At 36.8% G+C, this 25,925-nt stretch overlaps 1 long non-coding RNA gene across 1 annotated transcript; it reads left to right on the forward strand.

The window, feature by feature from the left end:
- The first annotated feature begins 223 nt into the window (after positions 1-223).
- Positions 224-4,045, forward strand: LOC110786275 (uncharacterized). Its single transcript, XR_002532834.2, has 3 exons — positions 224-467; positions 1,386-1,536; positions 3,692-4,045. It is a non-coding gene; the product is annotated as an uncharacterized lncRNA (long non-coding RNA).
- Positions 4,046-25,925: the final 21,880 nt, after the last annotated feature.

Genomic DNA, 25,925 nt, shown 5'->3' on the forward strand with positions numbered 1-25,925 from the left:
ATATTTTTTTATTAAAATGAAATTTTTTATTACTAAAATATAGATAACTTTTACATATACAAAGGTGACTTTTAAGCATTTTACGTTAACTTTAACTTCGGTGTACAATATTTATCGTACACCCCATGTAAATAAGAATTTGTGATAGCGCTTAGGATACAAGCGTTGTCATATTACATTATTACATACATATTACAGCGTTTCAACATAATAGCTATCAAATAATATATGGAAAAATAATTAAAAAAATCACGCTATCAAAATAGCAAAGAACTGCCTTTGAGTTTCTTCTTCCGAGGCTTCTCTTTGCTCTACAAAACTCTTCACTGTCAAGACTTCCCGTCTCACGGCGAAACCCACGACGGTGATTTCCCTTCTTAGGGCGGGTTGCTTCCCTTCTCACTGAGAAACCCACTGAGGCGTGCTTCCTGGCCTTCTCATGGCGAGAGTGAATAATCGAACTTAAGGTATACTCCATAAACATTAAGGAATTTTTGCTGATTTATGTTTGGGATTGTTCTTAATTTTGCGTTTTATGTGTGCGGTTATAGTGAATTAATTTTCTTGAATTGGTTTTGTGAGGAAGAGGGTTTGAATTCCCGATTGGTAAATTTATTGGTTTTGGGGTTTTAGGGTTTTAGTCCTCTAAATTTGTATATATAGGTTGTGAGTATTATGTGATTTCATTATTTGGTTCTTAAATTTTCCAGATTTCTGTAGTAGTTGAAGTGTTTGTACGTCTTGTAGCCGGAGAGTTCAAAGATCTCCTGAACTTTGGAAACCAAAGTCAAGCAATAATTTGTAACAAGTAGTAGTTGCGGGATCCTATTTTCTTAGTCGGTGATCCGTCCAACCCCGTCATTTCTACAAGAGTGAAAAAGGGAATAATATCAACAAATACTAGCAGGGAAATATTTGTTGTTCTTGTTTTGCTGTGTATGTGTGTCAAACTGTAGATAAATCAGAGAATGAAGGTGCAGGGCATGTCCGCAAGTATCTAAGTTAAAGGATTGGTTCGTACTGCATAATTTGGTAACTAAACTGATGGCACATTTTTGTATGTCGCGTGGCCATCAGTTTTGTGATGGATAATTTTAAATCTGATTAGTCTTGGATTTTTGTTCTATGTTGTTCTTTTGATTCCAATTTTCTAATTCTTGGGGATGTATAGTCAGGTTAATAGTTAACTGTGTATTGGGAATATTTCCAATTTGTATTTATGATGTTTAATCTTGTTTCTACATCCCTATTGTATGGCCTTTTCTCATATTCTACTGCTTTTAGATAATGTTGTTTCTTCTTTCGCTGCTTTTGTTACACTCTTGTTGGCGACTTGGTGTTGTTGTATTATTATGAATTATATTCGATCTATGCTTTTGTTGCAGTGTATATATATTGAAATCATTTCTTGTTCCTATGCTGCAATGGATATTTCCTGATCGGTGGCCTCATATTATGTATGAAGAAGTACGCAGATATGGAGTGGTTTTGGCTCTTTATTCAACAATGCGAAAAGTTCTGATACAGCTCATCTATGTAAGTGTGTGTTTTCTTTCAAACTCTAGTAGTAACATTCTGCACCTCAATTTTTGTTTCTTTGCTAAATATTATACCCGAGTAATCAGCTTAATATAGTGTTGACACGATATGAATTTTGTGAAATGTGGCTATTTTTTATTTTATAGATGAATCACAATTCACTCAATGACTGTGTAGCTCACAGCTCACTAGTTGATTCTTTTATCCTTAAAGAAGCATGGTTGTTCCTTTTCCTTTTTTTTTCTACGTGAGAAGTGAGTGATGAGATAAATCCAAGGAGAAGATGCTACAATGTCAGAAAAAGAGAGAGTCAAGTTGTTAGGCAAGGGTTTAATTTTGATTCTTTGATAATAGAATAGCAATGCACTAAATTTCTTCTAACTCTTACTGGAGTTTAGCATTCGGATTTATTAAAAGCAGTTGTTGGTGCTACTGCTTGCATTCAGTATCAGATCAGTAATTCATTTAGTAGTACAATTAATGGGCCTAGCTTCGTAGTACTTGTACATGACGTTGTGCTATCGTCTAAATTAGTTGTGATTGTACTGTAAATATAAAGATGATCACAGTAGAATCTAAGACAATATGGCTTCGTGTTAGAGAACTCCTTCATAAAAAACCAGTGATTGAGAGGGTTTAAAAACTCGACCTCCTGGATATCAATGGTCTTTTTGATGCAACTTCGAGGTTGTAACTATTGCAAGTCCCACAATCGACCACTTCCTTTTCTTTTCCTTGGCCTCTTTAGTATTTACTTCTAATCCGTTTCAAAAATTTTCTAGTTCTGAATCACAATCGTCGTTTACACTGGAAGCCGACCTGTCCCTCAAACTTGTCTGATACATTCTTTTTTAGAAACAGATTACAGTGTCATATTTCTGTTATATGAATTGTGACAGGCACAATTTGATATGTATCTGGAACTCTATATAAATAACATATATTGAGTGTGGCATTTTGCCTTATACCGATGAATGAAGTTCGCAGCAAAAATCAGAGAACAATTGGTACAACTCGATGACTCTAAGTCCTAATAGTATGTTTGAATTAAGGTGATTTTCAAAAGGATAAGGCACTATTCTTCTGAACTTTGTTTGGCGAAACTGAATTGAATGGAATTAAAATAAAGTCGAAAACAACAGGGTCTAAGAGGGTGATTTTCTCTTCGGAAGGGTGACTTTAATCGAATATTAGGTGGCCTTTTGACAGAATATAGACTGACTTGCTTCATTCTATTGTACCTGTCTAATCCTTTGTGAAACCTACTCTAGGATTCTGTTTGGTGAATTAGATATGAACAAAAATGTCTGCTTGTTTGCAGCCACTGGAATAAATCGAAACGCAGTAGACAAACAAACTCTAGTCTGTATAGAAAAAAATATACATCCTTTGCCGAAAATGTAAAATAGTATGTTTAGAGGAAAGAATCTTACACAAACATCCAATAAGATACACTGAAATAGACGGAGAACATTTAAATCAAAGATTCTCTGAAACTCAAGAACTAGGGAGTAATTTAGAAGAATTTGATGTTTTCCTGAACATGAAGTTATCACATTTGTCAAATGTCTTTTGTGGAATAAAGTCTTGCCTTTTTTTGTTTTTTTTTGTTTGATATCTATCCATGCAGGAGTCTATGGAAATGGATGTTGGCTATTGTTTCTTGAAGTCTAGAACACTGAATGTTGGGATGAGATTGTTTGAGGGTGCCATTTTTTTTGTTTTGTCCTGGTATACTGATTCCTGTTCCGGTGACCTTTGTACTAATATTCTCTGAAGCGTGAGATCATTGTTGTTTTAACTAATTTTGCGCCAAGTTTGGACAGGAGGTTTGCTTATGCTGCTGCATGTTTGTGGTTTTTATTAGTGATATTGTTTGTGTGGATTCAGAATTAGAATTTTTTTGCTAATGAATATGCTTGAGATGTCTTGTGGGAACTAAGGTTCTCACGTTGACTTGCTTAGTAGTACATACAAAGGGTTAGCTTGTAACAGATGTTACTCGGGCACTCATCTATACACGGTTACACTTTAAAGTGTCCAACTCACCTGTATAACTGTGATCCATGTTTGGTCCAAAATGTGAGCACAACTAAACTTGACACTTCTATTTTTGTGTCCTAATTTCTGTTATGTTGTTTACTGTTACCAGGTCTTCGAAATGCAGGAAGCCAGATCTCTGCATCATTCAAATCAGATAGAAAACACATTGTCTTGGTGAGTGAATACTCTTCTGTTTATGTATGGGACTCCAATAAATCAGACACAGATCACACAACAATTTCATCTCACTTCAGAAGCAAGAACTTAACTCATTGAGTGCGCTATGTTGTTCAACGAGTGTATGGTAGATAGACTACATTGAAGGAATAAAAAACTATACAACTCTATTAGTTAATGTGTTTTGTGTAGTTTAATGTTGTGGTTAGAACATATTTATGTAATCACTTATATTATAATGACAATTGCAAAATTCTTTTTATTAGAGGTTTAACTATTTACTATATTTTTTATATGGTGTTATTATGAACTATGTATAGTTTTTTGGTATCATAAAATGAAATATATTGCATAACCAACAAAATTATTTTTAAAAATGATAAAAATTACTTTAACAACACTTCTAGGATATCCACTATTATAAAATAATTTAAAACTTGGCGGTAAAATCTTTAATAGCATACCTTTAATAGCGCTTATAGTGTGCTGTAGAAGAATCATTTGAATTATCCTACAGGAACCTTTAACAACGCTTCTAGCAAGCGCTGTTAAATGTGCCTTTTTCTTTTAACAGCGGAGCGATTAACAGCGCTCCTAGAAGCGCTGTTAAACGCAAAAACAAGCGCTGTTAAATGGTATTTTTGTAGAAGTAATACCCCTTTGTTTCTTTTGGATACCCAACGAAGGAACATTTGTCAGATTTTGGTTCGAGCTTGTCCAAAACTAATCGCTTGACATATGCTTCGCAACCCCAAATCTTTAGAAAAGACAACTTTGAAAGTTTCCCAGTCGAAAATTCGTATGGAGTCTTTTCAACATCTTTTGACGGAGCACATTTCAATGTGAGTACTGCTGTTTGCAACGCATGTCCCCAAAATTGTAAAGGAAGTTCGGCTTGACCCATCATTGACCTGACCATATCCAGTAAGGTCCCGTTTCTCCGTTACGACACTCCATTCCATTGAGATGTCCTTGGAGCAGTCAATTCAAAAAGAATACCACATTATTTTAGATGGTCATCAAACTCGTGGCTAAGATATTCACCTCCTCGATCTGATCTTAGAGCTTTGTTTTTCTTGCCATGTTGATTCTCTACTTCATTTTGAAATTCTCGGAATTTCTCAAATGATTCAGACTTGTGTTTCATTAAGTAAATATAGCCATATCTACTAAAATTGTCCGTAAATGTTATGAAATAGCATAATCACCTCTTGTTTTCGTACTCATAGCCCACATACGTCCGTATGTATTAGCCCTAGTAGTTCACTTGCTCTTTCTCCTACCTTTGAGAACGGTCTCTTTGTCATTTTGCCAAGTAAACAAGATTTGCATTGATCAATCTTCTCTAAGTCGAATGATTCTAGAATGCCCTTCCTTTGAAGTCTTTCCATGTGCTTTGTGTTTATATGGCCTAATTGACAATTCCACAGATATGTGAGATCTGAATCACCAGTTTTATCCTTTTTGATATTTACGTTATAAATTTGTTTGCTTGTATCTAGCACATATAGACCATATTCTTGTTGTGCTGAACCATAAAACATTTCATTCAAAGAAAAAGAACAACTATTGACTTTAAATTGAAAACTAAAACCTTTGGAATCCAAACTTGAAACGGAAATAATGTTTCTGGTGATACTAGGAACATAGTAACAGTTTTCTAGTTCCAAAACAAAACCACTAGGCAAAGATATAAAATAAGATCCTACGGCTAATGCAGCAATCTGTGCTCCATTTCCCACGCGTAGATCCATCTCGCCTTTATCAAGATTTCTACTTCTCCTTAGTCCCTGCGAATTGGAACATAAGTGTGAGCCACAACCAATATCTAATACCCAAGAAGTAGAATTAGCAAGATTACAATGTATAACATACATACCTGAAGGAGAAGCGACGTTTCCGTCCTTCTTTTCTTCCTTTAGTTTAGGGAAATCTCTTTAGTAATGACCAATTTCATTACAATTGAAGCATTGCGATGAAGAAGGAGAAGTGTTCTTTCTCATCTTGCTCTAGGAAGGAGCCAGTTGCCCTCCGGGAGTGGATGAAGACACAGCTTTGCTTTTCTTCCCCTTGCACACTTTCTTGAATTTAGTGCACTTCACATTCAAAGGGTCTTGCTTGAACTTAAGGATTCTCTCGAATTTCTCGAGCAATTCCACAAGTTCATTGAATGTGTTCTCTTTCTGATTAAAGAGATAGTGCATCTTAAACCCCTCATAATCCCTATGAAGAGAATTCAGCACAAGTGCAATAGCTATTGTCTCTCTGATGGAACCACCAAGTCTCTCAATTTTGAAGAATAATCTAGTCATCATATTCACATGAGACCAAATTTGTGTGTTTCTTTCCATCTTAGCCTTGTAAATGTGCTTTTGTGCCTCTAGAAGCTCGACCTCCAAGCACGATCTATGTGGGGTAATGAGTTTGAGATTTCTCATTGAATTAGCCAATTCATCAACCCCGTTACCAACAGTTTGGCCCTTGGGTTGATACCTCACACGACATTTATCCCTTAGTTGACTTAGGAGTGCATGAGGTTCATAGGTAATGAACCTCCCTCTCCAATTTTCGGGAATAGACTTTAGGATAAACTTTGAGACAAGGTACTTGTGAAGTGCCCAATTTATGTACCTTTCTGGAGTCATACCCCGCACATAATATCTAGGAAAAGGTTTTTCGATGACATAGCGCATGTCGTTAACATTTAAAACTTCGATAAGTTTCCTTTCCCATTCAAGAAAGTTAGTCAAGTTTAACTCGACATCCGTAATTTCCTATGATTTGATTGTTGTTTTAGACATTCTACATTTGAAAAGATTTCGTAATAAATAACCATTCATAATCTTTCATAACTTTGAAATAAATGCGAACATGCAATCATTAAAGCTATTAAAAATTTCATTCATGCAAAAACAAAATATGGTCCAAAAATGAATGAAAGCTAAAAGTCCTAAATCCTTAAGCAGTTTTGGCATGTCTTAAGTCTTTTAATTAAGATTCTAGGTAAGCAAAACCTATTGCTAGTAATCTCCAAATTACTCTTGTTTAATAAATTAATGCCACAATTAATCCCATTTCCACAACATATGCCATTGTTGTTTGAGTTAAAACCACAATCAACGTGTTCCTTTGGGATACCTTACCATCTAAGTCAACTAAAATAGCACCTCGCTTTGGCGGAAACCTACTACCTTAGATCCTTAGATTTTTGTAAGTGCTTGATTTGGAAGGCAATTTTTAAGCTCAATATTACTTTGGACCTAGTTGTTTCTATGTTGGTTCTATTATTTAGTGAACTAAATCTAATCGAGCATACAAACAACATTCATGCATAATATACATTCATTCACAGTATATATAGTGCATAAATAAACTTTGGTGAACTAGTATGGCCCAAAACTTTGTCTTGAAGCATCCAATCTTCTTCACCTTGTTAGCCTGACATCGTCTTGAACTTCATTCAATATGCTAACTTAAAGTTCTAAACCAGAAATACTTGAAATAATTAAAATTACATCAAAATTTCAATGGTACGCAGACCATATTTAAAACTTTATATTCAAAGATAAAATGGTTCGCAGACCGTAATTAACTATCCTAGATTGGCCATTCTAGTCACTTGAGTACCTGCATTAGATAAAATATATATATTCTATGCATTCATCCATTCGTATCCTAAAACGAATGGCCCAAATAAATATGCAAGTATTTACATGATTTATTTAAAAATCACGTTCACATAAAACGTGTCCTAAAAGATTAATCAATTCCGAATTATTAATCCTTAGAATTTATTCTAATCAAAATTTAATTTAATTAAAATAATAGTGCCCTACGAAAATAATTAAAATAATTATTTCTATTAATTTCATTAAGAGACTCCCACTCAAACCAATATTTAATTTTGGATAATTTAATTTTAAATATTTAATTAAACTCACGGCCCGACCCAAGTTAAATAAAATAAATAAATAAATATCCACCGTTAGCCATTTCATGCAAAAATAAAATTTAAAGCCCAAACGAACAAAATTGCCAATTTTGTGCAACACGGGCTAGGCTTGCGCCCTGCCCAACATTGCCAAGTGCGTTGTGGCCATACGAGGCCTCGAGTCCCAACCCCTTGCCTTGGAAAGCCTACCACACAACACCGCAAGCCAAGGCCTGCTGTTGGCTGCTTTGCTCGTCACTGCGCGCAAGCCAATGCCAACGATGCTGCCTTGCTTGCTCGCTGCTTCATCGCTGAGCCAAGGCATCGTCTGCCTTGCTCGTTTCTTTGGCCAGCGCGCGCTGGCACGCCCAGCTCGCTTGCTGGCTGCCTCGCGTTGCTGCGCCAAGCTGCGGGGAGGCTACGCGCATGGGCTACGCCGAGCAACACGCACCACACACCCCTCTTCCCGCGCCTTTGGCTCGTGCCATACGAGCCATTTAATTAATTTTTTTTTAAAATTTCACGAAACTTTATTTGCATGAGTTATTTTCTTGAAATTAACAAAATTAATCGTTTTTATTTTCGAAAAATAACAAAGTGGGTGATTTAATTAATTTTCCAACAATCCAATCTTGCAAAATTTATTAAATCTTGGCTAACAACATTCAAATTTAACGAACGAACAATGTCAACAAAAATTTGAACATATTTGATAATCCAAATTTCAAATCGTTCTAAACATTTAAATTTCAGATTTTTTATCAATTTGGTTTAAGTGACGATTAAAATTAACGAATCTAATCAAAATTTTAATCCAATAATTTTTAAAAACTTCCACTTATCATGAAATTATATTCCCTTTCCCAATCAAGGAAATTTCCAGATCTAAATTATTTTAAAAATCAATTTACGATCTAAAAATCACAAATTTAGGGAAAATAAAATTAGGGTTTATTTACCATAATTTTAAAATATACCCAAGAACATTAGGTCCAAATTTCAATCAATTCCGAGTAGTTAGGTCGTGCAATTAATTGAAAAACTTTCCAAAATTGTTAATTTAATTCATTAATTAACAAAAACGCCCAAAAACTCAAACTTCGAGGCCTGTTTTTGAGATTCTGATCTTATTAGATAATCTTAGAAAATCGTTTTCAATCAGATTAGGGTCAGGAAAATTGAAATTCCGACACTTTTCAAATTCAGAACATATTCTACGATCTATCCAATAATCCAAAATATTTCGTAAATTCATGAAAAATTCAGAAAATTTTGATAGAAACAAAAACATATTAATCATGCTAAAAATTACTTTAATACATAAGGCTCATGATACCACTGTAGGGAAATACAGTTAAATACATATTAACATAGCGGAATAATCCCCAAAGCCAGGAAGCATGTATAAAGTACAGGTTAAGCAAACTTACATTCGAAGCGTGTCTTCCCTTGTTCAATGATTCACGAACACGAACAAAGAACTCCAATTGTCGTTCCTCTATTTGGTTCACCGACACGTTCAGATCTGTCTTGGGATTCGTAGCTTAGACAATGATCAAGAGTGTTTGCTTTTGGGAAGAACAGTTTTGTGCAGAGAGCAAAACTGAACGTACGTAATATTTTGAATTAGGTTTTCAGATTGGAAAAAACAAGTTGGGAGTGTGGAATATAACCCTAAGGTTATATTGTGTAACCGGCCAAGGCACAAGGCCCTAACCGGCCACTCAAGCACACACTCACCGAAGCCCACACACACGGCAACCAAGCATCACAGCAGTGGGCCGCGGGCCTTTCTGCTTTACTTGCTGCGCTGCTGCCCATTGTGCACGCACACGCTGTGCCGCGGGCTGGATGCTTGCTGCACGCAAGCTTGCTGGCTTGTTGGGCCTTGCGCGCATGCGCGCTTGGCTCGACGGGCCGGAAGCTCCGTTGCGGCTCGTATTCGCGACGAACGCCTTACGGATATTATTTATCGTATCGTACACGACGAATCACCGTCGTACGATACGATTATTCGTTTCTCCCAGCTTACGAATATTCGCGATACGATATACGATTCCGATCCAACGTCATATCGTATATTATGTTTTTCAGAAATTCCCGAAAAGCTATTAAATGAATTTCCGATTAATTTAATCCGGTGATCTGTTACATGCCATTGGTGTGACCTTATAGGTTCAGTCAAGAGTAAGCTCATTCAAGGAGTAAAAGTGTTCCAGCAAGACTCCCCTATTGTTCATACTCAATGTATATACGTTCCAAGAGTTTTGAACCTCAGCTCGTTCTAGTTGCACTTTACGTTAATTAGTATTTTATGCACAAGGTGAACTCAAGATACAACAACAAGTCATAAAATACAAGCAACCAAACAATGACATTTCATTTTCTTCCTTTAGGACATGTGATCAAGCATAGGACTCAAGTGATATTACTCTCATTGTTCCTTATCAATATACTATTGAGATAAACCGACATTGCCAGTTAACAAGCGGGGTGTGCACAAGGCACGAATAGCCCTTAGTTCAATTCACATAGACTTCCCAAACATATTCTACACGACGGTAGAATAAATAGTGCACTAGGGCACAACTACTTGGATGTGAAACACTCATACATGCATATAAACCTGAACAACATGCTTGACATAATTCAGCGATTATAATTGATCACAACATGACTGTCCACTTAGGCTTCATAATTCAACAATAAAACATAACATGCTTGTTCACCACATCAAACATGAATTCCATAATTCTTTAAATCACATGATTCATAAATAAAAATCGTCACATAATCCTCATGTAAACGGTGGTCACTCTAGGCATGTACGTACCTCGAGTATCTAAGTACGGGGGCCACTTTGCGAATCAAAATCAAGGCTAGAAATCACCTCCTATAATTAAAATAATAAAACTTAGTTATTATCCATGCTTACTAAATTTCCAGCAACTTTTAAGAATTCTAAAACCTTTTATTTAATTAGAAATTAGTTGCTCATAATTAAAATAATAGTCTCAATTGAACGATTAAGTTCCTAGTAAGAAAATAATATATTTCTCCTTTAAAATCATCAAAATCAACACTTTCAAGTTTTGAATTAAATTTGAAAATTAGATTTGATTCCCATAATTGAAAACGACTTTAAATTATGTAAATCAATCGTCCATTATACCAAGATTAAAACCCTAATCTTAATTAACCATAAAAATCACGTTTAATCTTTAAAAATCCAAGCTTTAACAAAATAATCAAATATGAAAATAATAACTCTTTTAATTAAAATCATCCCCATGAATTCAAACACGTACAACATCACAATACGGTATTCATAACCGTTCCCGGCCAACAGTGTAATTAATCAAAATCAATAATAATAAGAATATAATTTTAAATACGGAATTGAAATAGAATAGGAAAGGAAGAAGAGAATTATACCAATCTGGTCTATAGCACGATAAAATCACGAATTGAATGTGATTGGGAGAAAAAGAGCTAAAATATACGGAGTATACGGAACACAGCAATACACGCAACACACACGAGGGACGTGTGTGCGTTGCGGGTGCGTGCGGTAAGCGAAGGTAACAAGCAGCAGGGCAGGGCTCGGTTCAGCGTACGAGCGAGGGGAAAGAGAGACGAGTGAGGGCGAGTGTGTGGCTGGGCGAGGGACCAACGAAAAAAACACACAGCAACAGCAGCAGCAGCACCGTGCATATTGGGCGAGAGGGACGCGAAGGGACTGAGAGGTGTGCGGGCTGTGTGCGAGAGGCACGAGCAGCGTGCAAAAAGAGGGGCGAGGCGAGTACTTGAGGCACAACACAAGGCAGCATCGAGCAGTGTGCTCGGCTGCATGCGTGCGGGTGAGGGGCGAGCAAAGAGCCGGACGAAAGAGAGAGAAGAGCAATGGAGAGGAGAGAGAATTTCTGGAGTTTAAGTGGGGATAATTAATGAGAGGGGTTATATTTATAGGTTCGTAATCCCTAGTGGGCTTAGGCTTAGGGTTTTGCATTAGGCTTTGCAATTGGGTTTAAATTAGAATTGAAAGCTTTAAAACTTTGTTGGGTTCACCAACTGAATTGGATTGGGCTCGGAATTGAATTTAAATTGTGTTGAAATACGACCCAATAAATTTCCCGACTTAAATAATAAAATAATAAATTCATTTAATTTTACTTCAGAATTAAATAGAAATAATAAATATTTTATTTAATTAAAAATACATTTAAATCCATATTAAATGCGATTTAAATTCTAAAATTCGTGAAAGTACTTTATAAATACATTAAAATATATTTATAAATTCAAAAAAAATACGAGGTATTACAAGCAGCCTTAGCCTTGCTTGTGCATTGTCGCAATGCAGTGCCTTACGGGCCTTGTGCGCTTGTGTGCTTGGCTCATTGGGCCACCAACGTTGCATTCTCGTATTTGTGTCCAAGGCCTTACGACCATTGTTTATCGTATAGTACTTGACGATCCAACGTTGTACGATACAATTATTTGTACGGCCTGGCTTACGACTATACACAATATGATATACGATTACGATCCAATGTCTTAATTATCGTATATTTATGTTTTCGAACTAAAGTCTCGATTAGCCATTAAATGAATTTTTGATTCATTTAATCCGGTGATCTGTCATTGGTGTGAACTTGTAGGTTCAGTCAAGAGCAAGTTGTGAGCCTAATAAAGATTAGAATTCATTGATCGGATACATTGCTCCAACTAGCTATTTCGATCACTTGATCTTACTTAATTAATTATTCTATAATTAATTTGAACCATGGTATTAGACTAATGCACCTTGTGTGAAAGACACATCTCCTTCAGTCTCCCACTTGTCCTTTAGACAAGTGTGCATTACCATTCCTTTGTTTCTTAGTGTTACTTACTGAACATAAGGTAAGATCCAAGTCATCCTTATTAGTGTGAGGGGGTCGAAAAAGCACGAGGCTAATGCGTGACCTCGTCCCTCGTGGGTGTGACGATTCTTTTATTCAATCAAGTGTAATTGGATTTCCTGTGAGTATACACCCAATTGACTAGTAATATAGGAGTCGCCATTCAGTTTTTAACGACAATGAGAAAAACTGACAAAACCCGGTTTTCGTGACATAAAGGGAGTGCAATTATTTTTGACCACGACGGCCGTAGGTTCCCTTGTGATCCCTGGTGTGGGGATCTCTCAACATACACCCGCAAGGTAGAGATTGAGGGTTCGGGGGACTGTAACTACCGAGAGGAGTACTTCGCTCGTCGATAACTCCAGAGGCAGGATATCCTTACTAGCTCAGCATAAATAATTGAAGGGACATGCGTTAACTATTAAACTAATCTGAGTTGATTTTAGCAATATGCAACATATAATACTAGATCGATCGTGATTATCTGATTTAAATAGTATTAAGGGACCTAGCATGATAATCCGATTTCCCAAAAATATTATATTTGTTAGGCGTGATAGAACAATCAGATTTAGTTAGTTTAACGGTTCATAAAAAGGGCGAGGAAAGCAATTAAATCATCGAAAAGGGACACATTACGACGCACCCTTGAGAGGTGCGTCACGGTTCTCAGAAAACTAACCACTTTGACTTTGCTATTTCTCCTTTTTATTTAACGAATCTCAATTATGGGACAGGATACGTTCTGTTCGATTTATGGATCGATTGCGACAGAACGCGTGAACAGTTTCGCAGCGTGAGGCTTAGGCTAAGGGTTGGAGTCAATACTCAGAATATGAATTGTGTGTTGTGTGTGTTCTTTTCACGTCGAACTTAGGGGTCTATTTATAGGAAAAAGTGGCGTAGAAAGATAGTTTTTCAGGAATTTGAATACGAAATGGATTAGGAAAAGAATCCGTCCCAGGTATTTTCGGCGCCCAGCTCTGGGCGTCAAAGATTTCGGCGCCCAGGGCTTGGCGTTGAAAATAGGGTCTGGCAGAATTCTTTGTCAGATTGGACTCTAGAGTACGGAGTTCATTAAGAGACTTAATCCGAGTTATTTGGTGCGTATCAATTTACGACGGAATGCGTCTGGGCCCTTTACGAACTCTAGGTTCGTTATGAGTTTAATTAATACGTTAACTCTTTTATCGAACTACGATAGGAATAGAATTCCTTTTACAATTTCTATCTCTTTTATGATTTATGTTGGAGTGCAACACCTAATTCTGACAGGTTTCTATCTTTTTATTCTTACTACTTTTAGCAACTACCCTTTACGGCAGTTACTATTTTCAGCAGGTTTCCATAAATAGCAGGTTTCGGGTGAAATGAAAAGGGAATTGAGATTCGTTTACTTTATAAGAGATGCGTTGTCAAGTGGAGATTTATGCTTTCATCATCGAACCTTCCCTTTCGGGAATGAGGACAAAAGTAGGTGTCTACTATTAGGTCCACAAATGTTTTTCCAATTACTGAGTTCAACTGTTAAACTTTTGCAAATGGTTAAGCCTTAACCAATATAAGCACGACCATGCATTTTCACAGTATCTAACTCTTCGAGAGGCGTTGTATAACAACAACACCATATCTTATCAAAGATAGGAGGACAATCTCTTCTTTTAAATTATGAACATCTTACTTTAATGATTTATAACTAGCCTGAATACTTCTTTTATAGTCTCCTTTAACAGTCCAATTTAGCAAACATCAAAGCAAACTAATTTTCAAACAACTAATCATAATTACTCTGATCTATGTTTCGAGGAATAGTGTAATACCTCGTATTTTTGAATTAATTATAAATATATTTTATTATACTTATAAAGCGTTTTTGGATTTTACGGATTTAAATCGCATTTAAATAAGTTATTTAAATGTGTTTAATTAATTCAAAGCATTTATTATTTTAATTAATTATAAAGTGAATTTAATTTTCAAGTTGAGAATTTATTTAGGTTTTGAAATTAAAACGATTTGAATCATTCCAAAGTTTAAACCAACTTTTATAAGGAACTCACGTAGTAATTCAATAGCCCATTTAATTCTAATCCAAATCTCAACTTAAGTTAAGGAAGTTTCAAAGAAGTTTCCCTAAAACCTAATCCCCATGGGTTCAAACCTATAAATACCCTTGAATGTCTCACATTTCCCCACATTCTTGAAAGCCTCAAAATTCTCTCTCCTATTTTCTTTCTTTCTTTCTAAGTTTCTCTCTTTTTCTTCCCTCTCTTTCTCTCTTCTTTTTCCCCCTTGCGTGCGTCAGCCCCAAGGCACACCTAGCGCTTCCGCTGTGCACCGCTGCACTCCCGTGCTGCTGTGTGGCGTCGCTGCTCCCCGCGCCCAGTTATCCCCTCTCCACGCGCGTGCACATTGCTGTCCGAAAGCAGCAACAACAGCGTTGTTGCTGTGTTCGTGCGCTTCTCACCACCATTTGCTCTCATTTTGGCGCCAGGTTACATCACCTAAGTAACCATGTCGTGCTATAGGTCGGCTTGGTATAATTTGTCTTCTTCTTATCCTTCTCTATTTTAAAGTTTGGATCTTTATTATGTTTGATGATGGATTTGGATTATTATTGTACTTGGGATTGGTTATGAACACCAAAGTTGAGGGTTTTGATGATTAGAATGTTGAGGACTATTTTTGATTGAAGAATAGTAATTTTCAGATTTGGTTATTGATAGGCTGTCGTACACCCGTCAAAAATAAAATCCTAGCAAATCCTCCTAATAATGTAGCAGGGTAAGCAGGGTCGAATCCACAGAGAGATGGCTATTTAAATTTAGCTTTCAACGTATGGAGAAACTAACAATGTGACAAAATTAAGGATTGAATGTTTAAACTAAACAAAATTTAGGATTGAATGTTTAAACTAAAATAATTAGGAAAACAAATTAAAAGATCTACGGCAATAGTTCACCATGTTTACAATTCAAAATCTATCAAAAATCATCAACAATGCAAGTATTCAAATTATCTACAGCACAAGTTAATCCTACGGTCGGGTCTTATCACTCTCAATTCAATATATGCAGTACGATCGCTAACATAATCAGAATTGCTAGTTGTAGGTAAGCCTCTAGAATTCAATATTTCGATTCTAAACCCTATTAACATGATTTAATCAAACAATTGATCAGATTGCAAAGATTAACAATATAAACCTAATCAACTAGAAATATCAATGAATAATCAAACCATCAACAATAAAAATAAAGATTCATAATATAAACATGGATTCCCAAACCCTAGAAAGCAAACTACTCAATCATGAAAAAAAAAATGAAAATCAAGTCTAAGAATAAAAACATAATTAAAAGCGATAAAAAAAAGAGAAAAATCAATAATACCTCAAAGAGTTACATTAATGGAGTATGAAGAAAAACTAGGGTTCATAAAAGGAGAAAAGAGAAAAAGAACGTAAAACGAAATTTGGAACAAAAAACATGAGGGAAATAAATTCCCTTGAAGTATTTATAGTTTCTATTTTCTAAAATAAAATAAAATAAAATAAAAGTCGTCAGTGATTGGTCGATGGATGATGACATGGCAATGAAACCCGAGCACGACCAAACTACCTAAGCAACGCACAAGGCGCAAGACAATAGTAGGGCGAAGCATGGCAGCGAGGGATCTCGCGTACCATCCCTCGCTGGCCTGGTGAGATGCAAAACTTTAGAAAGGCGAGGCAACGAGGGATCTCGTGTGCCATCCCTCGCTGGCCTGGTGAGATGCGAAACTGTAGCAAGGCGAGGCAGCGAGAGACCTCGCGTTCCATCCCTCGCTGGCCTAGTGAGATGCATTGCAAGCAACGATGAAGCAATGGGGCAGCGAGGGTTCTAGTGAGAGAGCGAGGGATTTGAGCGAGATAGCAATGGATGTGGTGAGCCAACGAGGGATCTTGCGAGCCAACGAGGGATCTTGTGAGCCAACCAGGATGCCTCCCTCTTTTATGCCAAAGAGATACATCGAGTTAATCATCCAGATTGACATAATTATTCCCGGAAAGCTCAATTCTCCACTTCGTCTTCGACTTAAACCATTTGGTGATCGTTCGATCCACCTCCAAACATCTGAAAGCATCCAAATGATTATAAAATCACCTGAAATATCAAGGAAAACACAAACGGAACATAATAGAGTACAATAACGACAAATTATGCAAATATGACTTTAAATGCAACTAAAATGAGTAGAATGCCTAGCAATGCAACCTAAATGCGCCTAAAATACCCTATAAAAATATGATTCATCAAATTCCCCCAAGCTAGACTATTGATTGTCCCCAAGAAACACTAAACCAAAGACACATAAAAGTGATGCACATGACTTTCGTTAAACCACGGTAACACCAACCCAACTCTCGAGCAAACGATCAAACAGAGTTATTGAGACAGAAATCTAGCTCGGATACAAATAGAACCACAAAGCATCATGATCCACAATTGAAACAACCAAGGTTAGCCACAAACTATTCTCAATCAAGCTAGTTGTCGCCGCATGCCTTGTAGAATATAAATATATGATTCAACATGGGGTAAGATGACAATAGCAAGAAACAATTTTCACTCAATCACAAAACATACATGCCGATCAAGAGGTCTTTATAATAATCTTGTAATGGGGCTAGGTACAAGGGAAGGGTAGGATATAGTTTGGGAAAAAGTGAGGGTAAGGTCCAACTTGGGGAGAAAAGCTGAACTATATGCGCCGATGTGATAATGTCAAAAATCCAATTCCATCGAACCATGACACCCGAACAATTGACCAAGTTATAACCAAGGGGGAGAACATAATAGTATAATGCCAATGATCTTTCTTCAATCCCCTTTCCTTGCCTTAAAACTATATACAAAATGAATAACATATTTTTTTGTTTTATCTTTTTTTTTGGTGAATATAAAAAATAAAACGACAAAAATTCAAGTACAAGAATAAATAGTAGTAATGCTAACTGCTACAAGCTTTGGTGCCAACAATTATATACACCATTTCCGAACAACAAATCCAAACATAGCCTCGAACCACGAACTATTGGCTTAGTATGCCAATCAATCAACAAAGAAACCATTACGAACGTCGAAGCTCCCCCAAGCTAGACTTGGCACAAGTAACCAACAAGGCTAATATCGCTCAATTTGTGGAGTTAAGAATAAATGGACAAGGCTACAACATGGGTATGAAAGGCAGGAAATGTGTTGGGGAATACAGTTAAACATAATAACATGTGCGGAACAATCCCCAAAGCCAAGAAACATGTATAAAGCACAGATTAAGCAAACTTACATTCGAAGCGTGTTTTCCACAATAATATGTCAACGAACACGAACAAAGAACTCCACTTGTCGTTCCTCTACTTGGTTCACCGACACGTTCAGATCCGTCTTGATTATCGTAGCTTAGACAATCGATCAAGATACTTTGCTTTTGGGAAGAACTCACTTTGGAGGCACAGAGAGAATTAGGGTTCTCTGTGTCTAGGGTTTGAGTAGTATGAATTGTGTGTTGTTGGAATAATACAATTAACCTATTGTATTAAGTGATGTAACCGGCCAAGAACCAAAGGCCTTGACCGGCCACATCACGCAAGCACACGGACCACACAACCCCGCCCAACGACACACTGCAGGCCGAAGCCCACAGCGCGCGCGTCGAGCAGCTGGGCCGTGGGCCTGCTCGCTCGCGCTGCGTTGCTTGCTGTGCGTGCTGTTGCGTGGTCGCCCAATGGGCTGGCCTTGCTCGCCTTTGCTCGCGAGCTTGCTGGCTCGTTGGGCCTTGCACGCTTACGTGCTTGGTTCGACGGGCCGGCAACTCCGATGCCCTTCGTATTCGCGATTTAATATATTTCCGATATATTATTTATTGTTTCGTATACGACGAATCACCGTCGTACGATACGATTTATTCGTGGCACCTAGCGTACGAATATTCGCGATACGATATACGATTCCGATGAAGGTCGTATCGTATAATACGTTTCCAACTAATTCCCGAAAAGCTATTAAATGAATTTCCGATTCATTTAATCCGTTGATCTTTTACGTGTCATTGGTGTGACCTTGTAGGTTCAGTCAAGAGTAAGCTGTGAGTTCAATATCCATTAGAACTCACTGATTGGAAGCATTGCTCCAGCTAGCTGTTCCGATCACTTGATCTCACTGAATTAATTGTTCGCAATTAATCTGAACCTTTGGTATTAGACTTAATGCACCTTGGGTGAAGGACATATTTCCTTCAAAATGATGTTTCTAAACTCGTCTGAAGGCTTCATAAAAGAATGGCCTCTGTCATACGCGGCATGCATGAGTTGCAACTAAACTACTGATGAATCTCAAGTCAAAATCATAACAAGTCACATCAATCACACAAACACATAGTAAGGTGACCTACAAGATAATTGGCTAGCTAATCTTGACACGAGACCAACATATTACTGCATACCATTCAATTGGTTCACATAATGCTAAGTAGTTACCAATGTATAGCACAACCGACTGAATTTCAGAATCATAGCTAAGTTCAAAAGAAGCTTAAGAGAGTCAAGTAAAGCCCAGACACGGTTTGAAAGTCAAATACACAATGCAGGGTATAAAAACATATGAATGCAAGTAAAAATACAAATAAATTTATCAATATTACTAGGAAAGCAATACATTTTTTTTGTTATACGTAAACTCCCACCCCTATTGAGTGGTACAAAGCGCACAACACCTACAAAAAAAACTAGATTAAAGTGCAACTAACATGCACAAATCGATGATGACAAATATCCTCCCCCAAGATAAACAACATATTGTCCTTAATGTGAACAAAGAGGGTGAAAAAAAGAAACAAATTAAGAATAAGGGAAAAGGACAAATCACAAACAAGGAGCTTAGCATTAAAGGCTTTGATGTCACTGCCACGATGTGGTAATCAATCTAGCCAAGAAACCTGAAAATGCTTGTACCTAGGGAGATATTTCATCACTTAAGCACACATTAGGTGGTTAGTAATAAAAAAAAGGAATTGAAACAGTAAACCAGGTTTCCTCCCAGTGAGCTCTGGTTTTGAAGGTCCCGCTCGACCCTACTCAAATTGTTAATCAGAAGAATCTAAAGCCTTGAGTAATTTATCAAATGCCCCTGCAAACATGTCATTCAGAACTATGTATGGCTTGAGTAAAACCACATTCATCCTCTCAAATAGGATATTAGATAAATAAGCAGAAAAAATAAAACCAAAAGAAAAAAAAATCAAAAGTAGAAGAAAATCAAAAGAAAAAGGAGAATATTTACAACTTCCTTCTAATTGATCCCTAGGCAATGAAAACGTTTTAGAATGAGCATCAAGGTCGGCAAGGTCAAATGTATCATGGAATGGAGATATATTGATAAAGTACGAAAAACTTAACATGGGGGATGAAGGAACAAGATCAAGCCTCCGCGAGAACGGGACATAGCGGGGAGGAGATATAGGCTCAACATTAATGCTTTTACCTACAATTTCACCCTCGTGAATAAGCTTGTCATTAAAATCTTCAACTAAAAGTTTCGCCACCAATGGTTTATCAACCATCGATTCTACAACCATTAGTGATTCTTCATCCTCCAAAGTCTCCATTATATCCAACCTTTTCTCATATTGACCATTATAAGTATCAAAAGTCAAATGATAACCTTCCTCTAATGAACTAGCATTCTCAACAAATCCACCACCATCATCATCATCATTATAAAGATGAAGGAAATATGTCTTTCACCCAAGGTGCATTAGTCTAATACCAAGGTTCAGATTAATTACGAACAATTAATTCAGTGAGATCAAGTGATCGGAACAGCTAGTTGGAGCAATGCTTCCGATCAGGGAGTTCTAATCTATATTAGGCTCACAGCTTAATCTTGACTGAACCTATAAGGTCACACCATTGGCATGTAACAGGTCATCGGATTAAATGAATCGGAAATTCATTTAATAGCTTTTTGGGAATTAGTTCGAAAAAACATAAATATACGATATGAAGTTGGATTGGAATCGTATATCGTATCGCGAATATTCATATGCTAGGCAAAACGAATAATCTTATCGTACGACGGTAATTCATCAAGTACTATATGACAAACAATAGCCGTAAGGCATTGGTCGCGGATACGAGCAAGGCAAAGCTGCTGGCCCGTCGAGCCAAGCGCGCAAGGACCAACGAGCGCAGCAGCTCGCCAACGCGAGAGCAAGGCCAATGGCCTGCGGCTAGGCGCGCGCGGGACAGCAGCAGCGGCAACAAGCAACAGCGAGGCCCAAGACCAATGGCTGCGTTGCTGCGCGCGCAGCTCGTGGGCTTTGTGCGAGAGCTGGCCGGCTAAGGCCTTGTGCTTTGGCCAGTTATATTATAACCTTAGGGTTATAACACCTCCCCTCATTATTATGTAATTCAGTTTAACCTAAATCATAAGAGAAACTCTAATCTCTTTTGAGCCTCCGTTCAAACTGTTCTTCCCTAAAAGCTAAAATATCTTGAGTGACGTCTAAGATCAGAATTTCAAGACGGATATGAACGTGTCGGTGAACCAAGTAGAGGAACGACATTTGGAGTTCTTTTTTGTGTTCGTGATTCATTGAACTAGGGAAAACACGCTACAAACGTAAGTCTACTTGATTTGTACTTTATACATGGTTCCTGGCTTTGGGGATTATTCCGATGCGTTAATATGTTTTTAACTGTATTCCCCTACAGTGGTATCAAAGAAACATGTATTTTAAGTACTTTCTCGCATGTTAATATGTTTGTGATGTTGTTGAATTTTTTCTGAATTTTTCGTGAATTTTCGAAATATTTCTGGATTATTGGATAGATTATAGAATATGTTCTGAATTTGTAAGATGTCGGAAATTCGATTTTTCTGAACCCAATCTGATTTAAAACGGCGTTTTAAGATCAACTCATGAGAACAGAATCGCAAAAACAGGCCCCGAAGTTTGAGTTTTTGGGGTTTTTGTTAATTAATGAATTAAATTAACAAATTTGGAAAGTTTTTCAATTAATTACTCGACCTAATCTACTCGGAATTAATTGAAAGTTTTCCCTACTGTTCTTGGGTAAATTTTAAAATTATGGTAAAATTTTCGGCCATAAATATTATGTATAAACCCTAATTTTATTTTCCCCTAATTTGATGATTTTTAGACCGGAAATTGATTTTAATAATTATATAGATCTGGAAATTTGTTTAGCTGGAAAAGGGAATGTAATTTCATGTTAAATGGAAGATTTAAAAATTTATGGAATTTTGATTAGATTAGTTAATTTTAATCGATCACCTAAACCAAATTTGATAAAAATCTGAAATTTAAATGTTTAGAACGATTTAAAGTTTTGGATTGGATTATCAAACATATTCAGATTTTTGTTGATATTGATCGTTCGTTAAATTTGAATTTTGTTAGCCAAGATTGATAAATTTCTCAAAATTGTATTGTTGAAAATTTAATTAAATCACCCACTTTGTTATTTTTCGAAAAATAAAACGATGAATTTTGTTAATTTTATGAAAAATAACATCATGCAAATAACGTTCAGTGAAATTAATTATTCTTTTTGGTTAGTTGGCTCGTATGGCACGAGCCAAAGGCGCGGAACAAGGGCGTGCAACATGTGTGGCTTGGCATACTCCGCAGTTTGGCACAGCAACGCGAGGCACCCAACAAGATAGCTGGGCGAGCCAGCGCGCGATGGCCACAACAACGAGCAAGGCAGCAGCAGCAGCTCACGCTACGATGCCTTGGCTAGCGAGCATCAACGAACAAGCAACAGCAGCAGCAGCTCACGCTGCGGGCTGTGCGTTGTGCTATGCGGGGGAGGGGCGCTGCTCCTCGGCCTCGTGTGGCACGCAATGCACAAGGCGACATTGGGCTGGGCGCAAGCCTAGCCCATGTTGCACAATTTTTCTATTTTTCTTCATTTCGGCTTTGGACTAAATTTTGCATGAAAGGGCTAACGATGGATTTTTTATTTATTTTATTTTATTTAACTTGAGCTGGGCCGTGAGTTTAAATATTTAAAATTAAATTGTCCAAATTAAAATGTTGGTTTAAGTGGGAGCCATTTAATGAAGTTAAATGAAATAATTACTTTTAATTATTTCTGTAGGGCACCATTATTTTAATCAAATTAAATTTTGATTAGAATAATTCTATGGATTAATAATTCGGAATTGATTAATCTTTTAGGATGCGTTTTATGTGAACGTGATTTTTAAATAAATCATATAAATACTTGCATATTTATTTGGGCCATTCGTTTTAGGACACGAATGGATGAATGCATAGAAAATATTTTATGTATTGCAGGTATTCAACGTGACTAGTATGGCCAATCTAGGATAGTTAAATACGGTATGCGTACCATTTTATCTTGGAATGTAAATTTAAATATGGTCTGCGTACCATTGAAGTTTTGATGTAATTATTTATTATTTCAAGTACTTCTAGGAAATTTAGAACTTTAAGTTAGCTTTTGAATGAAGTTCAAGACGATGCCAAGCCAACAAGGTGAAGGAAGATTGAATGCTTCAAGACAAAGTTTTGGGCCATACTAGTTCATCAAAATTAAATTTATGCACTACATATATTGTGAATGAATGTATATTATGCATGAATGTTGTTTGTATGCTCGGTTAGATTTAGTTCACTAAATAATCAAACCGACATAGAAACAACTAGGTCCAAAGTAATATAGAGATTATAATTGGCTTCCAAATCAAGCACTTACAAAAATCTAAGGATCTAAGGTAGTAGGTTTTCGCCAAAGCAAGGTGCTATTTTAGTTGACTTAGATGGTAAGGTATCCCAAAGGAACACGTTGATTGTGGTTTTAACTCAAACAACAATGGTATATGTTGTGGCAAAGGAATAAATTATGGAATTAATTTATTAACCAAGAGTAATTTGGAGATTACTAGCAATAGGTTTTGCTTACCTTTAATCTTAAAAGACCTAAGACATGCCAAAGATGCTTAAGAATTTAGGACTTTTAGGGTCTTGGAATCGTTTCATTCATTTTGGACCATGTTTTATTTTTGCATGAATGTAATGTTTAATAGCTTTAATGATTGCATGATCGCTTTTATTTCAAAGTTATTAAAGATTATGAATGGTTATTTATTGCGAATTCTTTTCAAATGTAGAATGTCTAAAACAACACTCAAAGTAACAGAAATTCTGGATGTAAAATTGAACCTGTCAAACTTTCTTGATTGAGAGAGGAAGCTTCGGCAAGTCCTCGGGTGGAACAACATTGAATATGTTGTTGACAATCCCATACCCAACTATTACTCAAACGATATGACTCCTCAAAAGCATTGTGTGTGGGCGAACCACATGTCGCTAGTGATGGATCTTATTCGTGGCTCAATCCCCAAGGATTGGAGTGCAAGAGTTCATTGCATATGAGCAATGGGCAATTCAAAGGCATCTTAGGGATATATGTCGTGGTAGATTCCAACATGGTACGTGGTCAACATGTCGACCAAAATGTCTTTGAATTGTTACATTAATTTGGGGATCTAAAGCTTAATACTCCACTGGGTTGTTGCTGTGATGTCGAAAGGCAAAAAGCAAGGGAAAGGGTCATTGATCTTAAAATGACAGATGGAACACCAATTAAGGCTCATACAAAGAAAATGGTTGAGCTTCTCAACCGCCTTGAGCTTCTTGGTGAGCCATTCCCAGATTCTGCAGCTGCGGGAATACTATTGAATTCTCTTCACCCTCGTTACAAGAAATAAAAACTACTCTATTTCTCTAAGAAAAGGGAAAACACTGTTAGTGAGCTAGTCTATTTTCTTAATCAATATGAATTGGACTTTGTAAATGATAAGCAAGCATCACTAAAAGTAAAGAGTAAGAAAATCAAGAAAAAGGTTTCGGGGAAGATCCAAAGCAAGGGTGCATCTCCATCTACTCCAGTAGGGCAAGTGGCGCCCTCGAAGAGGAAAATGAAGAAGGATCGTTCTCCATATACATCCTAATGCTTCAATTGTAATGAAATTGTCATTACAAAAGAGATTGCCCAAATTAAAGGAAGAAAAGAAGGATGGAAACGTTGCTTCTCCTTCAGGTATGTATGTTATACATTGTAATCTTGCAAATTCTACTTCTTGGGTATTAGATACTGGTTGTGGCTCACACTTATGTTCCAATTCGCAAGGACTAAGGAAAAGTAGAAAGCTTGATTAAGGCGAGATGGATATACGCGTGGGAAATGGAGCACAAATTGCTGCATTAGCCGTAGGATCTTATTTTATATCTTTGCCTAGTAGTTTTGTTTTCGAACTAGAAAACTGTTACTATGTTCCTAGTATCACCAGAAACATTATTTCCGTTTCAAGTTTGGATTCTAAAGGTTTTAGTTTTCAATTTAAAGACAATAGTTGTTCTTTTTCTTTGAATGGAATGTTTTATGGTTCAGCACAACAAGAATATGGTCTATATGTGCTAGATACAAGCAAACAAATTTATAACGTAAATATCAAAAAGGATAAAACTGGTGATTCAGATCTCACATATCTGTGGAATTGTCAATTAGGCCATATAAACACAAAGCACATGGAAAGACTTCAAAGGAAGGGCATTCTAGAATCATTCGACTTAGAGAAGATTGATCAATGCGAATCTTGTTTACTTGGAAAAATGACAAAGCGACCTTTCTCAAAGGTGGGAGAAAGAGCAAGCAAACTACTAGGGCTAACACATACGGACGTACATGGGCCTATGAGTACGAAAGCTAGAGGTGATTTCAGCTATTTCATAACGTTTACGGACGATTTCGGTAGATATGGCTATATTTACTTAATGAAACACAAGTCTGAATAGTTTGAGAAATTCCGAGAATTTCAAAATGAAGTAGAGAATCAATATGGAAAGAAAATCAAAGATCTAAGATCAGATCAAGGAGGTGAATATCTTAGCCACGAGTTTGATGACCATCTAAAATAATGCGATATTCTTTCTGAATTGACTGCTCCGAGGACACCTCAATGGAATGGAGTGTCGGAACGGAGAAACAGGACCTTACTCGATATGGTCAGGTCAATGATGGTTCAAGCCAAACTTCCTTTACAATTTTGGGGACATGCGTTGCAAAAAACAATACTCACACTGAATCGTGCTCCGTCAAAAGCTGTTGAAAAGACTCCATACAAATTATGGACTGGGAACCTTCCAAAGTTGTCTTTTCTAAAGATTTGGGGTTGCGAAGCATTATCAAGAGATTAATTTCAGACAAGCTCGAACCAAAATCTGACAAATATTTC

This window comes from Spinacia oleracea, chromosome 3 (genome assembly GCF_020520425.1).
Source record: "Spinacia oleracea cultivar Varoflay chromosome 3, BTI_SOV_V1, whole genome shotgun sequence".
Taxonomy (NCBI): Eukaryota; Viridiplantae; Streptophyta; class Magnoliopsida; order Caryophyllales; family Amaranthaceae; genus Spinacia; species Spinacia oleracea.